This window comes from Pezoporus flaviventris, unplaced genomic scaffold (genome assembly GCF_033815535.1).
Source record: "Pezoporus flaviventris isolate CSIRO_AGI_PZ_B2104156 unplaced genomic scaffold, CSIRO_AGI_Pfla_v1 ptg000049l, whole genome shotgun sequence".
In the NCBI taxonomy this organism is placed as follows: domain Eukaryota; kingdom Metazoa; phylum Chordata; class Aves; order Psittaciformes; family Psittacidae; genus Pezoporus; species Pezoporus flaviventris.
This window is the reverse complement of record NW_026892597.1, coordinates 2,166,309-2,183,510: the sequence shown is the minus strand read 5'-3', so window position 1 is coordinate 2,183,510 and position 17,202 is coordinate 2,166,309. Positions and strand designations below refer to the sequence as shown.

At 42.6% G+C, this 17,202-nt stretch overlaps 1 protein-coding gene across 12 annotated transcripts in view; it reads right to left on the bottom strand.

Annotated features, from left to right (window-relative positions):
• CELF2 (CUGBP Elav-like family member 2) overlaps window positions 1-17,202 on the bottom strand; it is a 563,629-nt gene that overhangs the window by 215,173 nt on the left and 331,254 nt on the right. The window contains exon 1 of one of the 12 annotated variants that reach the window (XM_061468607.1): window positions 1,789-1,990. The exons of the other annotated variants lie outside the window; for them this stretch is intronic. The gene's annotated coding sequence lies outside the window, so the exon portion shown is untranslated. Of the gene's footprint in view, window positions 1-1,788; window positions 1,991-17,202 lie in introns of those variants that run through there. 12 annotated transcript variants of the gene reach the window in all.

The following is a 17,202-nucleotide window of genomic DNA, read 5'->3' as shown; positions in this document are numbered from 1 at the left end:
AAGAGCAAGGCTCCCTCTCCCAGCCACGCAGCTGCGTTTCCCTGCTCTTTCTTCTCCCTACATAAGACTCACACGTAAAAGTGTAGGAAATCATGTCCTAGAAAGGAAGGTTGGAAAGGTTTGAAGAGAACTGTCGTCTCTCCCATTGCATCGCACTGCCAGCTTTGAAGGACTCAAAATACACACGGGGAGGGGGAAGGAACTAAAAAAAGGCAACAAAAAACATAGAACCTGAAAACTCAGAAATGAAAAAAGAGAAGAAATATGAAAGTATTTGTTTCAAAACTTGAATACTGACCTTGTTGCCCACTACCACAACTTTGCCTATAGTCTGTGCTCTAATCGAGAACAAGGAAAGCAGGAGAAGCAGATGTGGGGTATTTGCTCAAGAAGTTTCATTAGGCCTGACACACCAGGCCTTTTGGAGGGGGTAAAACAAAGTTAACATTAAAATCCAAATAGCAGGCTTGATAAATTCACCATCATGTCCCATCTCTCTTCACGCTGTCTTCTTGGACTGCTCTCCATTCAAGATTCAGCCCTAAATCACAAGGTGCTGTTGAATAAGAAACCTAGCTCACATCAGCAGCTAATATTCATAGAAACATTGAATCATGGAATGGTTTGGGTTGGAAAGGACCTTAAAGATCATCCAGTTCCAAGCCTCTGCCATGGGAAGCAACACCCTCCACTACACCAGGTTGCTCAAAGCCTCAATACTGCCCCATCGTAACAGAAGAGCCCAGTAACACATGGATATGGACAATGTTCTGATGTGCATGCCTTCCACAAATACTAATCTGACAGCTACTGTGACTCAGGTTATCAGCTCTGAGCAGTGATGTCAAGCCACACAATTTTTAGCACAAGAGTAAAGTTTTTTGCCAAATCTTGTCCATCCAAAGAGTATTTACTACTGAAACCAAACCAACTCACACCCCTTCACATAGGTACAAGCTCCTGACACAACTTGAATGCTACTGCAGGATGTCTGCCTGCCTCCACAGAGCACCTACTACACTCCTCATGGTTTATAAACAAGAACGTGCTGCACATGATCCAACAGCAAATCCAGGGGCAATGAGCATGCAAAGCAGATGCATTGTGAAAAGCAGCGAAGTTGAAAAGCAGAAAAAATAAAGTAGTAAGTTTTATATTGAGGATAAAATGTAAAATGTCTATTTTAGTGACGCTGCATTAGGTTTATGCAGTAGAGCAAATGCATGACATCAGGAAAGGGGTATTTCAAGAACTGTATCACAGAATCCCAGACTGGTTTGGGTTGGAAGGGACCTTAAAGCTCTTCCACTTCCAACCCTCCTGACATGGACAGGGGCTCCTTCCACTAGAGCAGCTTGCTCCAAGCCCCTGTGTCCAACCTGGCCTTGAACACTGCCAGGGATGGGGCAGCCACAGCTTCTCTGAGCACCCTCTCACCAGACTCACATAGTAAAGAACTTCCTTCTTAATGTCTGATCTAAATCCACCCTCTGTCAGTTTAAAGCCACTCCCCCTTGTCCTGTCACTACATGCCCTTCTAAAAAGTCCCTCTCCAGATTTCTTGTAGAAATAAAGTATGCAATTCGGTTTAATTGAAAAAGACAGGCACAAAACCACAAAGGGACACACCAAGAAGCAAATAAAACATTCCTCGGTGAGATAACAGATTATAACACAAAACCACCACCCCAAACTGGCCCACCGAGCACTTATCTCAGCAGCCCCAGACAGCAGCATCTGTCCTCGGTGTGAGCTCTCACACGCGACCCAGCTCATCCCAGTCCCTACCTGGAGGCAGCGGAGCAGCAGACACACTCAAGGCATGGCAGTCAACTGTTCAGAAGTCATACCCAATACAACTCACTTCCAGCCTTCCAAAACCTCCCACTCCTTCACCATAGGAAACAAGAAGTACAGCACTCACTCCCTGAATTATTTTCTTTTCCAGTAACAAAGCTGAGCACTTCTGAGAAACAGCCAGAATAATGTTGCTTCAGAAAGCGCAAGTAACAAGCAGTGCCTTCCAGCCAGAGGGGTAATAAGTTACACCCTGAATCCTATTTAGCTGTTTACATAATTCACAGTTTCTCTGGTTACATACTTCATAAAATATGACATCCAGCTGGGAAAGTTGGTCCACTTTATTGTCATATGGCAGTTGCTCGCTTTATATCATCCAAATATCAATTAAAAGGCAGAAACAAAACTGTACGGCAGATAGCTTCGCATTTTCATGTCACATTTGCATGCATGCACCCAAATACTTGCTGTCATTCAAAGAGGAAAAATAACCTTGCCTGAAATGTAAGCTGACTCTGCAGTGTTAGGCATCAAGTGTAATTCCCAAAAAACCTTGGAAAAGAGAACAATGAACAGACGTGCTCAAATTCTGCGTCAGCTATTTGAATGGCGCATTTTTTCAGATCACTGAAATTAAATCATAATACGCTGTCAAACCACAGATCTAGATCCCAGAAGTCTACATGCTGGCGTTTTTAAAGTACAGCATATGGATATAGAGCCCTTCCTGATATATATGCATTTAGCAAATATTACAGAAATCAATCAGAATCAAAATGCAAAGTCTCCACAATGACTAGATGCCTTGTGTTATTCATTTCCAATCCTAATTGCTTGATTTCATTCATCAGGATTTATATACGCACCAGTACACTACTGAGGCAGTTAAAATTAAATACATCCCATTTTTTCCCCAGAAAAGTAATGGACTTTAACAGTCGTTTTATTGCAATGAGAGATATTAACATATAATTCTGCTCCCAACTCCAGTTTATAATGTAAGTGGATCCATTGATCACACGCAAAAGGCAACAAAAAGAGAGTTTTGTTTGATGCTAAGGGCAAATAATAACCTGACCAGATTATCCATTATTCTGGATAATCCATCCAGTGTCTAAATACTACACAAGTATTTTGACAACGACCAAGTCAGATTCATGGCACGCAAGTAAAAATATACCAGGAAAGGCCTTGTAAATAAATCTATATCTGTGCTGCACCAAACCCATGTTGCTCCGTATGAACCTACCAAATTCACCATGAACAATTTTAGCACCCACAGCGTAAGATAAGCACAAAGAAACCAGAGGAAAAGATACATATCACAAGAGTTACCTGGGTTTTATACACTTGTTTTTCATGCCTATCTTTCACAGCAGGTTACAAGTGCAAGTGGAATGATCTGTAACCTATAGACGGAGGGAATAAGGTTAACAAGGGCAACAGAGGAAGTCAGCGGCTTATTCCACTGGAAGAAACAGCCTCTAACCTGTATTAACAAATAGTATTGCCATGGGGGGACGGGGGGAAGATTAATTAGTGGGGTCTATCACCATCCACCTTTCATTTACTGCATGCAAATCCCTATGGTTTAAATTTGAAGTTACATACATGTATTGTATACACACAGAAGGAGGCAGTTTACAGGGTAAAAACAATAATTAATTAGGAAAAAAGTGTGCTCCATAACTTAAGCACTCAAATCACTACAAAACAGTAACAGCCATGAAATATTGAAGAGTCAACACTAACATCATTAAACTTCAGAGACCACCTTCTCAGCGCCAGCTTCTTGCACAGATCACCTGCAGAACGGGCAGCCCTGCATCAGTTTGTTTGCAGAAGCTTCTTCCCAACTACATCAGCTAGAAATTAAACACTTGAATTCTCCAAAAGCCCTACGATGCCCTTGCACAGATCTGCTCTGCACCTTCTCGAGTCCAATCTTGGATTTCTTAGGAGCTTTGTAAATAATTTAACATTTCCATGGGGGGAAATAGGAACGCTCTTTACGAACAAGAAGATATTAAACGCTACCAAGTAGGTAAGAGGCTTTTGAAGATGAAAGTTATATATATTTGCAAAGCCTTCTTCCAGTTTTCACAGCTTCTCTTCTCTACACGTAACCATGACTGGTAGAACAGCAGTAAACATTTAAACTGCATTGCATTATGAGTATAGTAAGAGCTTGACAATTTTATTTCCTCCAAGAAGCAGCACTGCCTATATGCTCTCTAGTGGATGAACAGGGTTTTTACAAGGTCCCTCCTTCCCCCTCCTTTAAATGTGATCAAATATGAATTGAAAGGCTTTTATTCTGCCAGAATCCCAGTCCAAGGTTTTGTGTTTCTCTAGCAACAATAACACACTAACAACTGAAGCAGGGCAGAGAGCAGCTTCTCCTCCATCTCTCTGCCGCATCAGGTGCCATCTGCATCATCACGCAACTTCTGACCTAGACCTTGGTGAGAACTAAGGGTAAATGGATTATTATTGAATTCTCTTAAGGCACATTTTGAAGTGTATGTTTGTCATGGGTAATCATACATGAAGGCTTTCAGAGGCAATTTCTGAAAGCAAACATTAGGTTACTATGGTATGAATTGACCAAGGAAGACTTCTGAGGCTCCTTGCCCCACAGCCCTCCTGAGCCCCACTTCTTTTCTCCACTGCCCCCAAGTCACAGTTGGAAGGAAAGAGGCTGCTCACAGATTGCTTCCTACAAAGACTTTTGTTTTCCATGTCAAAAGCATGCTGGGGAGGAATGCAAAAAGGGATGAATGAGTCTAACCTAACTAAAGACCACCACGGTTTCACAAAACACTGCGCCTCTGCACAGAAAGCAAACTAGCCAGGATCTGGGAAATTCATATTTACAATGCAAGACTAAGCTGCAAAATCCTTATCTCTGCTTTAACCAATTTTGGGTAAACTGAGAGGCTTGAGGCTCCAGGGGCTTTCATCAATACCAAGTTAAACCAAGCTACCTTAAAGACTGTCCGTGTTTTCCCATTCTGGCAGAGGAATCCTGCATGAAAGCTTCTCCCTTCCCAGACAGCAGGTGCACAGGCTGCAAGAGCCCATTTTCCTTTAGATTAGCTGTATGCATCACTTCTTAAAAATTTATAAATCACTTAGCTTTCCAAGAGCCAGATTCCCAGCGGAGCATCTGGAATTACAGCCATGCTAGCAGTAAAGGAGGAGAGAGTTTGTTAGAGTTGGCATAATACAATGAACTATACTATAAATTACTTTAGGAAACGGCTGCTAATGCCCTTTCTTTGCAGGCTTGGGGGATACCACTCTCCCTGCAGTCCACTTCTGCTGAAATTAAAGAAGTTTAGTCATTTGAATGGAGAATATAGGCTTCTGCTCATCTGAAAGCGGTTTTTTCCCACCTAGAGGGCATAATCACCAATTACATCTAGATAATATAAATTTAATTATTTTTATTGGCTAACACGGTCGCTATCAGCAAGGAAAGCAAATACACTCCCAGAACTACCATTAGAAATTAGCACATTCACAAGCAGCTAATCCCTGCGAGGCGAGACATTTCTTAGGACAGTTTCTTAGAGCCAAGTAATGGAGAGTCCCTGCAGGAGGCTTTGACAAGCGGTAAAAAAGCCCAACCAAACCGAAACAACAAAGAAAGCCCTGAAACCCCTCTTTGTTCCTTCTCAACTCACCTTTTCTTTTCTTCTTGCTGTTCCTTCTTGACTCTGATTTCTGAATTTATAAAAGTCTTCAAAAAATGTATTTTTATATATTGTGCATTCTGTACACCGAAATCTCCTCCTTTTTGGCTTTTGAAGTCCGGCATCTTTGTAGACTGCCTTATTCTGGGACTACAGCTTTGGTTTGCTTTGAAAACATGCATTAAAACAGCACATTTTTAAAATGCCTCCATTTCCTGGTTTCTACTCATGTTTCTACTCATGTCTCCATACAGCACTTTGTCCTATCTCAGATACATGAAGCCCTGATGTCTGAGGCTGTGTAGGTCACATCACTGGCTCCTTCTCTCACCAATGGCTAGAAACTGGCTCTCCACAGCCATCTGTTCCTTCAGGTCAGGAAGAGATGAACATCCCTGGGGTGCCCCTTCTCCTCTGTCACGGGGCCAGAAGAACCCGAGATCACAGCCTCATATTTCAGAGTGGGTTGCTTGAGCCAGGGTTGATAATTCCTATTTCAGTCCCTTTTCAAGACAATCTGACCTGTAGTCTACAGGTCACTGGGATTCAGGGATCCACAGGTAGACAACCACCTCTGCAGTACAACCAAGCATCACACAGGATGAACACTAACATCTGTGCAGGGAGAATCACTGATGGTACACTGAGTTCTTCTAATTATCACCATAATACCAACTGTGAGAGCAAAGAGGCACCAACAGTACTTCTGCTGTGGCCTGGCACATGGGTGGTTCACCCTTCATCTCTGCCATCGTGTCTTTTTTGTTTGCATGACCCATAGCAGCCAGGATTAAAGCCTGCTGGAGGTGTACCCCAGAAAGCAGCATGGGTTTATTAAGTGCCATTCCATCCTCTTGCAAATCCAATCAACCACCAGGTTTGTCTTTTCCTTCCCCTGCAAGCATCTCTAAGGGAGAGGCAGAAACACGTATGCTGTGGTGTGACCTCCCTCAAGCTTCAACTTTCCCCCTGCTCAGTAGCGGAGTCTGGTGCTGCCCAACCCGAGAGCTGCAACAGAAGCCACGCTGCAGTACTTGCATGCAGGGTGAATCAGCAGCTTTTCCCATAAAATAAGGCTGCTGGGATTGCTGGGGCAGTTACATAAGGCTGCAGCAGCCTGGGAAAGTCCATGTCAGAGGGAGATGAGGCAAGAGCAGCACCGGGAAAGCTCATCGGGGGACATGGAATGGCTCTCGCAGAGGACCTGCGAGGTAACCCTTTACACTGAAATGCACAGCTTGGGATGAGCAGTAACTTCTGGATCCTATAAGGCGAAGGCCAAATGGCTCCTGGCCCTGTGTGAGGTGGTGGAGGTGGAGCTCGTTTCCACTCGTGGCCATGAGCAGGAAGGAGCCACTAATTTTCTATCAGCACTGAGATGCCCAAGGAGGATGGGTGATGATGAGAGGGGCTGACAACCCCTGAGGCATGTCCTTGACTCCTGCATATACTGGTGAAACAGAGGAGATGAAGGGAAATGGCTGCACCTAGCTATAGGAGCTGTATTACTCCTTAAGCATCCCTGAAGGCATCGTTATATACGCTGTCATTAGGGCTCTCTCTGCTCTATAGGAAGGGAAAAGGTAACTAATGACTGCCATAGGAGGACATCCAACTAAGTGCTGCACCTTACCTACCAAACTCCAAGCCATTGTTTGAAATCATGCAGACTGTCAACCCCCTATCCCATCCAGCTTTAATTGACTGCCATTCCAGAAACCTCTTCCATCCTCCTTCCAGCCCACAAAGCCATCACAAATCCTCTTGAGCATCTGCCATTTTCCATATTCCTTCTCAGGTTTTGGATTTTTGCATTTCTGTTTCCAAAACCTCTCTTAAAGCTCCCCTCAAGGGAGGGCTGGAACTTGCCAGTCAGAAGCATGGCATGCATATCTGTGTAGTGATGCCTGCCACTTTCACAAGGAACTGCTTTGTGATCAGTAACACAAAAGAAGAGTCAGGAGGATTTTGCACATGACTCTCTTTCTGTCTTGTTTTGAGTGCTTTTGTGTTGTTTTCTTAATCATGACACAGTAATCACAAAACCCTGAGAAGAGATTTACTCTGCATTACTGTCTCTGACACTGCCCTTTCAAACACACCCAGAGCACCCGGTTTGTCACTCCCTGTTTCACCACTCCAAACATGTTCTTTTTCGATCAATCCCTTCCCCTTTCCCATTCATTTGCTTCAGCACTTCTTTCCCAGGACTCCGCAGTCTCCCAGCCTGCTCCTTTTGGAGGGCAGCACCTCCTTGAGTGCACTAAAATCCCTCCTCAAAACACATCTGCTGAATCGCTTGCAAGAAATTAGTCCTGCAAATCGTGTCTCTCTTCACACACATCTGTGCGCCTGCTCCCCAAGCCCACATTCACCTACCCAGGAGCACAGTCACCCTAGGTTCTGGCTGGGAACAAAGGAGAGAGGGGGAGAAACACCTCCGGAGGCTCATTCTGAGCACCTAAGATTTAATGTAATAGAACTATTAATAATACATAAGAAAAGAATTATCCAGAGCTTTTTAGTCAGAAAAATCTACAGCTCGAGTCCCATCTGAACTGAAGAGAGGTTTTTTTTCCCTGTTCGCTGGGACATGAATTAGTACCAAGTACATAACCTACATTTCCAGTTGAACGTGCAGCGTTGCATACAGCCCTTGCTTTATATTTTAGTTCCTTCTTCCAAGTATAATCTTCTTAAGCATGCACTGAAATGCACTTGTCATTTACTGCCTGTTGTGTCAACTGTCAAGGTTTGGGGGTTTTTAATCCTGTTGCCTGTTCTGTTGTTCCCAGTCATTAACTCCATCTCCAATTTTAGTATTGACAGCACTAAACCGGATGGATAGCTTGTTTTCAGCACCCAAACTGCAATTGTTGGCGTCTCTCTTTGGTTTTAGCACTATATGAACAGGGTTGAATTTTCCAAGTGGTGGGAGACAAAGCACTTCTTAATGTACAAACCGGACCGTGTCCTTAACTGTGGACTCGGTGGGGTCCTATAACATTAAAATAAGGCACTTAAATGCTTTGCTGAATCAGTGCCAACACTCCCAGAGCCTTAAAGCCCTGAGCACCTTCTTTAAAAACAGATCTTAGCTCCACTCCTACTCCCTTCAGTACAACCTAAAAGTTTCCATCGCACATGAACTTATCTTTGCTCTCTCGAATGCTGCCCAATTCAAGCTTCTAATCTGCGGCTTTTTATCTTCTTCATTGCTCCCTGAATGTGGAATTCACTATCTATTTTCAAAAGGGAAGTGAGTACAACCACTGTTTCCTAGACAACAGAAGAGCAAAATTAACTCTCACCCAGCCCCTCCCAAAATAGAGGCAGAAACACTACATTTTGCTATCTGAACCATATTAAAGAAGAGCTACCTCTAAAATAACTGATGTTACAAAGCAATGCATGGGGGGGGGGGAGATGGACAAAAGACGGTTCATGCCTCTACACCATGAAAATACACCTTGCTTTTCACTCTGCATCCTTTCCCAAGCAAAACACAATTAGCCTCAGCTCCAGAACCTACAGAGTCATCTTTATGATGATAATTAGAGCAGAGAAGAGAAATTCAAAGAATTCCACTCATCCAGCACAAGTAAAAGTCCTGCTTTTTCAGCAGGGCACACAGACAGGATTTTACAGTTGATCGTCTCTGTATGGCATTTCAGTAGGCACCCTTAAACAGAAATCATTGTTCGCAAAAAAACAAAGTGCAAATTAAGTCCGATTCTACTGTGTTGGTTCCTTGCATGCTACACTACACTGAGGGATATTCATCCAGCGGGATTATTGGGATGGCTGAACCTCTCTGCCTTTATAACCTGGAATCCAGTGAAGCTTCATGCTGGGAAACCTGTACCTGCTTTTATATTATTTCCTTGTTAAATTGCTGGACTGCACCCCCCTGAGGTGACACTAAAGGGGAAAAAGCATTACTACACACCAACAAAGTAAAACCATTTCCACTTGTTTTATATTTCAGTGCTTTACAATTAATGTTATGGAGGCTTGAGGACCCTGGGGTGCTTCTGTAGTTGTGTTTTGCTGCCGTTTGGCTGGGTTGTGCCCATGCCTTATAGCCCAGAACCAGAGCAATTCCTGAGACCCACCACAATACAAATAAAAGTGATTTTTTTGGGGCATCATATATGTTTATAACAGATGTGAAGAAGAGATCTGTTTTCTGTGATGGGGAAAACTCCAGTGGCACCATAGAAGTCTCCTGCAAGTGTGTATCATGCAATAGCACAATCTGCAAGCCTGCTACATGATCATAGCATGGTTCATGTAGCTCCTGGATATTTTTTGTGTAAAACTTCTACAGCATAAGGAGCATTTGCAGAATGACTGGAATCAGTATCACAAGAACACTCTAAACACCCACCAAGTTCTCAAATATACAACTACAGAGAATGTATAGGTATCTCTTACATTTCCCAGGAGTCAGTACTACATAGCATCCAGTGTGGAGAAGAGAGACGACAAACCTCTTCCTTTAATACAGACACTGGGTCACTGGCCAAGGTGAGCAGCTCTGGAGAGGACACCTTCAACACTGGAGCATGGGGAAATCACAGCATCCAGGAGTCTCGATCCTGAACATTAGGGGCCACCAAGGGAGCCCTTATGAGTCTTATATGGAATGACTGAGAGACCTGGGGTTGTTTAGTCTGGAGAAAAGAAGGCTTGGGGGGACCTTATTGCTACTGATACCTATCTAGCAACAACTACCTGAAAGGATGATGGAGCCAGGAGGTGGCTGTTCTTTCCTCCCAAGTGACAAGAGATAGGACAAGAGGTAATGGCCTCAAGCTGCACCAGGGGAGGTTTAGACTGGATATTAGGAAAGGTATCTTCATAGAAAGGGTGACCATGCATTGGAATAGGCTGCCCAGGGCAGTGGTGGAATCACCATCGCTGGAAGTGTTAAAATACCATGTAGATGAGACCCTCAGGAACATCGTTTAGTGGTGGACGTGGCAGTCCTAGGGTTGGACTTGATGGTCTTCAAGGTCTTTTCCAACCTAGTTGATTCTATGATTATACGCCTGGGGGTTTTCTGCTCCCTTCCCACAGCCCCGGTGTGCAGCACAGCAACCCATCATGCCTCCAAGCCTTCTTCCCTTCACCAAATACCTCCTTGCTTCTGTTGAGTTGCACTGACAACGCAAAAAAAAAAAACAAAGGAAGAAACCAGTGTGTATTGTAATGGAGGGGAGAAACTGAATTCTTGATAGTTACCTACTTATGCAGTGCTTAAAGACATGCTTAGACACGTCTAAACTGTATCATAGTACTTGTATGTATACACGTTCACACACATCAGCCTCCTTTTTAGGCCACGCTGATCTTCAAGCTGCCCTGAATGCCTGAGACATCCATGGAGAACTGCAGGTAAGAATTTTAGACTTAAGAGTCCAAGTCACAAAATGCATTATTTGGCTGTCAAACCAGGACTTGCTAAATTAATGAAGCATTTTAATTCCCAGATCAACAGAAGCAAAGTTAATTTTGTGAAAGTGTGCTAGATTCCAAACCTATTACTATTAAAACTAACTTAAACCTCATCTACATTCTTCAGGGAACAGGAGAGGAGAATAAACAGAGGTGAAATTAAGCACAAATGTGAAGTGGTATTTTTTTTCTGGACTGCAGTAATTTTGATGAAAGAAACTTAGAGGCCTGTTAGCACTAATTCCTAACAGACTAGTCCATTTTCCGGCAGCCTACCAGATGCCATTTTCTTTATTCACACTTTTTTTCCCCTTCCACCCTCCAACAACCAGCAAATACATTTGTTTTTGCAGGGGTTAAGTCTATATTTCCCAAATGATTTTTTTGCACTGTAGGAGCTGTTCAGATCTTTCATGGATCAGGGTCCCCGGAATTAGGTTTTGTATGAACACAGTACAAGGAAATGGCCTTTTCTCTAAAGACCTTGCACAGTCTAAGGTCTCAAATGAGTCTGAAATGAGAAGCAAATTTATTCAGTAGAAAGAGTTCAGGACAGAGCTGAGTTCTTGACTGTAAGTGGACAGTCTGTAGACCATCTTCTATGGCTTTTACTCTGTAAAGCAGCCTTTGAGTTGTATAGCACGTTAATAAATAGTAAGGTTACTCTAGTAATCACCAGAGAAGTACAGAACTGGATGTATAGCCTTCCTTTAAAGAAACAAGATTCACTTTAAGGTTAGAAAAGGTATGTATAGATCAACCTGATATTCGCTGGGGAGTGAAGATACGGGATGAGACTTAAACACAACCAAGAATTACTACAATCTCTACAAGCCAGGAAACATTTCATTTTGAAGACTAGATTTGTCTTGCGCTGCCCGTGTGAGTCATGGGCTCAATGAATTTGAACAGGAGGGATGGAAAGCCCCTACTTTCTCCACCATTGCACAGGAAATTGCCAACTTGGCAGGCAGCGAACTCAGCTGATATAAAGACACCAAGGTTCAAGTTTTTCACTCAAATTAGGTCAGCCTAGACAGTGGTTCACTTAGTACCTTGCTAGCTCATCTAGATCAATCTCTGTTTTCACCCACTTCCATGCCTGAGGAAAGGACTATTCCTTAACAGAAAGCTGGCATACTTCTACAAAACCAAGTGTGATAACAGAAAGACTTGACATTTTGCAACAAGAGTATTTTCGCTGGAAGTTTCCCAAACCACACAGAAATCTAAGTCTCCATCTTCCCTTTCAGCATTTGATTAAGAGCTTCAGAGACAACCCTGCATTTGGGATGCTTCTCTCTCACTTTCTCTGAGCCTACTGCTTTCCAGTTGGCTTCGAGAGAATGGCTGCAAGCAGCTCTACGACTCAGACTAGACAACTGTGTCATACAGGACCAGCCAATTAAGCAGGCATTCTTCACCTAACTTGACTCAAATCAAGATGGACTAAAGACAAACCTAACAGAAAAAATCTGGTCTCGTTTTTGTGCAACACAAGGGTTTCCCACCAGGCCCTTCAAAAGGGAAGACTTACTCCTGAATAATTACTTGACAAAAACAAGATTAATCAGCCCCACTCAGGCATTTTATAGAGTTTGATTTGTGGATGTCCCCAGGATACAAAAAAGCAGAACCTGAAAGGACAAAAGTCATTCAGGTGGCAACCATGGAAGAATCATTATCCTTGTGTACTGCATTAACTCCACAAAAGAAGGTACCGACAAAGCCAGTTTTAGGCACATGAATCCAGTGCCTCAGGTTCCCTCTACAGACACCAGACAGAAAGCTCCTCAGATGGAGCACCAACATTTGGCTCTAATAGGACATCTCCAAACCAGAGCCTCTCATTCTCCACTGGTTACAGAGGAAGCCAAGAAACATAATCCTCCGTGTGAATACCTCCAAAAGCTCCAGACAGGGTTGAAAGGGCAGTGGTATAGTAAGATGAGAGCACAAATTGAACTTCCCTGTGTTTCAATATCACATTTTCCTTACCAAGACATTGACATACTTCATAAAAACCTTCAGAGCTCCTCAGAGAAAAAGCACTAGGTTAAAACTAAGCCATCATTACTTCCACAGAAAATGAATATGAGGCTTTACAATATATTTCTGTGCTTGCAAAAAATGGGTAGGAAGACTAAAATAACTGGCCTGATTTTCAGTGTCTATCTTTAGGCACCCAAATTTGACAATTTAGGTCATGTGACAATCTTTACTATTTAAATCTCATATCCTGGATTACTGCAACATGAAACCACCTTTTATTGTTCCTCTAGCTATGATTTTAAAGTGAAAACTCTTCAGGGTAAGAAGTAGATCTCTCTATTAAAATGTTCTCAAAATTACATTGCTGTATTAATGAGCAGTAAGAACTACTGAGCATTTAAACTGGGTGCATTTTATTTTAAAGAATTAATCATTAAGAAAGGCCTCTACATGCCTAAAAATGAACCTTTGCCAAGTTTATCAATACGCAGAGGCAAAATTGCTGTCAACCTGACCTGGACAATTGCAAAGGGTTCATTATTCATGCTCATTCAATTCCTGGCCATTTTGCTGAGACAAGGATGTTACTCAGTGCCAACTGAGATGGTGGTTTTGAGATGGACTCTTTCCCACTATAAACTGGACCACATCCACTAGCTTATTTCATGCACTGAACAGCTGCTGCAAGGAGGAAAAAAAAGACCCTGATTCAAGCCAGTGTCCCAGAGGTAAAAGATCCTGTAAAAAGAAATGGTATTCAGATGTAACATTTATAAAACTGTGTTTCAATTTAAATGCTGGTCTGGGAATAGAGAAATACAAAGTCTCCTTTTAACCCTGTGCTTTCTAGCTCTGAAAATAGCCAAACCAATGCGATTTTGACCGAAAAAATCCCCAACAGACCTCAAACTGCTTTCTCATGCAGTTCGCTATAGAAAGTTTCAAGAAGAGAGATGTTTCTGAATGTATAGCTAATGACACAAAGGTAAGAAGGAAAAGGTTGTTAAGCACAGCCCTTATAAGCAGGTTTGACCGTTACTCTTAAAAACTGCCTTTATGGTGAAACATAACATGTTAATAGGGTGTGCCACTGCTATGTGAACATAATCCCAACTATTATGTATTGATTAAAGAGAGAAGGGTAGAATTATGTTAGCTATAAGGAAGAAGTTCTTCACTGTAAGGGTGCTGAGGCACTGGAATGGGCTGCCCAGGGAAGTTGTGGCTGCCCCATCCCTGGCAGTGTTCAAGGCCAGGTTGGACACAGGGGCTTGGAGCAAGCTGCTCTAGTGGAAGGTGTCCCTTCCTGTGGCAGGGGTTGGAGCTGGATGAGCTTTAAGGGCCTGTCAACCCAAACCAGTCTGGGATTCTGTGATTACATAATAAAGATATATGGTAGATTCTTGCAAACATTTGCATTCATTACTTTCCATCATTATTCAGGTCAAGCACCCTTATCACTAAAGCTGGAAAATAAACCTTATTTATTTTGGCTCATCTGTTTGCTCCCTAGGGAGAAAACAGCACACACAATTAGAAATCTTAAAAAAAGCTATTTTACTTGTATTTTCTGTGCATATTTAGAGAACTTCTGAATGATTCAGCCACCTGAAAACAGGAGAAATTGTACTTCCTTTGAATTATTTATGTGGCTCCATTCCTTGAACATAAACTTTTTCTCCTTTAGTCTTATTTATCTAACAGACCACCTGTTGCATTACAACAGCATCACAATACTTTCCAGAAGTCCAGTAATGTCACAGACACAGGAGTACAACAAACCACAGCTTGCCTATTTACCTCGATTTCCAAAAGCTAAGTACACACAATGGCAGCAGAAAACACCTTAAGTGAGGACTGCCATGCTTGAAAATGCCTCCTCCATTGATGTACAGCTTTCTTACTGCCCTGATTTTTATGTTTAGCTGGTCACTCATGTACAACTGCTGTGGCAACACCTGCCCTGAAATCATAACTAAGGTTTTGCCCTTTTCTGTGGGCTTTAAGGGCTAAAGAACACTGCAGCAGCTGAGTTGCAGAAGGGCTTCCTCTGAAAACATCATAGCAAAGTAGGGCTTGTTGAAAGTAACTGGGACTTAGAAGCCATCAAGTGCCTTCTGAAGATGGGATTGGGTCTCCTACATGGTTTCTGAGCTCCAGGAAGCACAACTTTTACCTACTGCAGTCATATATTGTTGTCACTTTCTGTACCACTTTGCAAGGGAAAACCATGCAAGAATGATTTAACTCCCCATGCAGGATATTGCATACTTGTATTAATGGTGCCTTTATATCTGCAACACAAAAAGAGCAGATGCAGAGAGGTTTAGAACTGCTGGAAGATTTCGTATCAGAGAATCAACCCGATTTCACAGAAACCAACTGATTCCTGAGCAGAGCAGTCACCACCTCCTCAAAAACAGTCTGTGTCCATATCTCATCTGAAAGGCTGTTACCCCTTCTGAATTCAGACCCATATGTGACATCTGAAATGAAGGGGGAAGAAGAACGCAAGCATGCAAAAGACAAACACATACATGCAAAATACGTGGCATGCAGCTAATGCTATCACAAAATCCAAGTCCATTGAGAGGGCACAGGACCAAGAGACTGGGAGCCAGGCATCTCCTACCCTCTGCCAGTGCCATCTAATGAGCCTGCATGCACCTCCTGCAATTCAGGCGTGTTTCCACTTTATTCTTCACCTTCCAACCATTTTTTTCCTGTTGTTTAGACTCTATGCTTGCTATGGCAGGGATTGTGGGTCTTTGCAGTATGCTTAGATAGGGTGAGGAGAAAAAGCAGCTCATAGGCATCATGTGGCTATAAACATTAAAAAATATTTAAGAATCAATTCAGTGTTTCCTATCATTCCACCTTCTCTAAGTAAGGACAAGCATCAGAAAATGAAAAGAAAAAGAAAACTTCTGCTCTCGGTTGCATCACTGAAGCCAAAACCAAGCATATGAGGACACGTCTGTACTTGGCCCTTTTTAGACTCTCAACGTGACAGATATTATTAATGCTACGAGAGAGAGAGGAGAAGCTATCACACCCCAGGAGCAACAAATGCACAGGAACAGTTGAAACCTAGATGCCACTGCCAGGATTATCTTTAGGTCTCATTTACAATCAGCACAAAAGGAATACATCTTCCACAAATGTAAATATTATTTTGCAATGCTCTACTTGTTTAACATCCCTTGTTGTGTATTAGTCATTCCCCACCTATTCTAATGACTCAGAGCAGTTAAGTAAACACCACTGTTGCATGAGAGAGGTTTGGTTTTAATACATGCAAATGAATTAAACTCGACGTAAGCAGGTTATGAAATAATGAGAGTTGCCAAGAATCAAATAAGAGATTGAATTTAACCATTATTAAAATGACAAAACTTGGGATCACCAACTGTAAACAATTTTCATCACCTAATTAAACAGCCCATTAGTGCTTTCGAAAGAGATGGCTGGCGGTGGCCACTCAGAAAAACTGTTGACTTTGCAATGGTTTGTGCTGCGAGTTAATGGACTTGATTTCAAACAAGCACTTCCTCTATGCAATTCATTACAACCCCATCAAATCCCATGTGTAATGTGGCTCGCTCTGGAATCAAACCACGAGCACGTATTGCCCAGCACATGGGGCAGAATGTGTGCAGCACAAACCATCCCAGGCATGTGCCTTGTCATTCTTACAGTGAGTTAAACCATGCACCTGGAAATGACAAAGCAGAACTTCAAGCACATGTTATAAGGATGCTCTGCAAATGAAAGTCCCTAGGGAAAAGCTAATTTACGTGAAGATTTTGATGTGTGTGAGTCCCCACTGATGGAGCATTTTGTGGTTGTGAATTCTCCTGTCCAAAGTTTCTCAGGAGCCTCTATACCACACATTGGCACCAACTTCCAGTGAAGGGCAAGACCAACACTCCCCAGACATGTGTGCAACCCAAGCCACTTGCAATTTGCCAAATGCTTTGGAGTGATCTGTGGCACAAAACTCACTGTGATTCCCTTCTGCAACACCACCCAAGCCATGAAAGCCGAGCAGAGCAAGACCCGCCTGCAGCTTGAACAAAGTACTGTAAAGGTTCCCCAGCTCTCCATAGACAGCAAAGAATTAAAGAGGTTGAACATTTGTTGAAGTGTTCCAAATTATTGTGAGTCATTGTTTAGAACAGGCTCCTTTCTGTCTTTATCTCCCTTAAATAGCACAGTATCTGAAAATATATTTGTTTATGCAAATTGGACA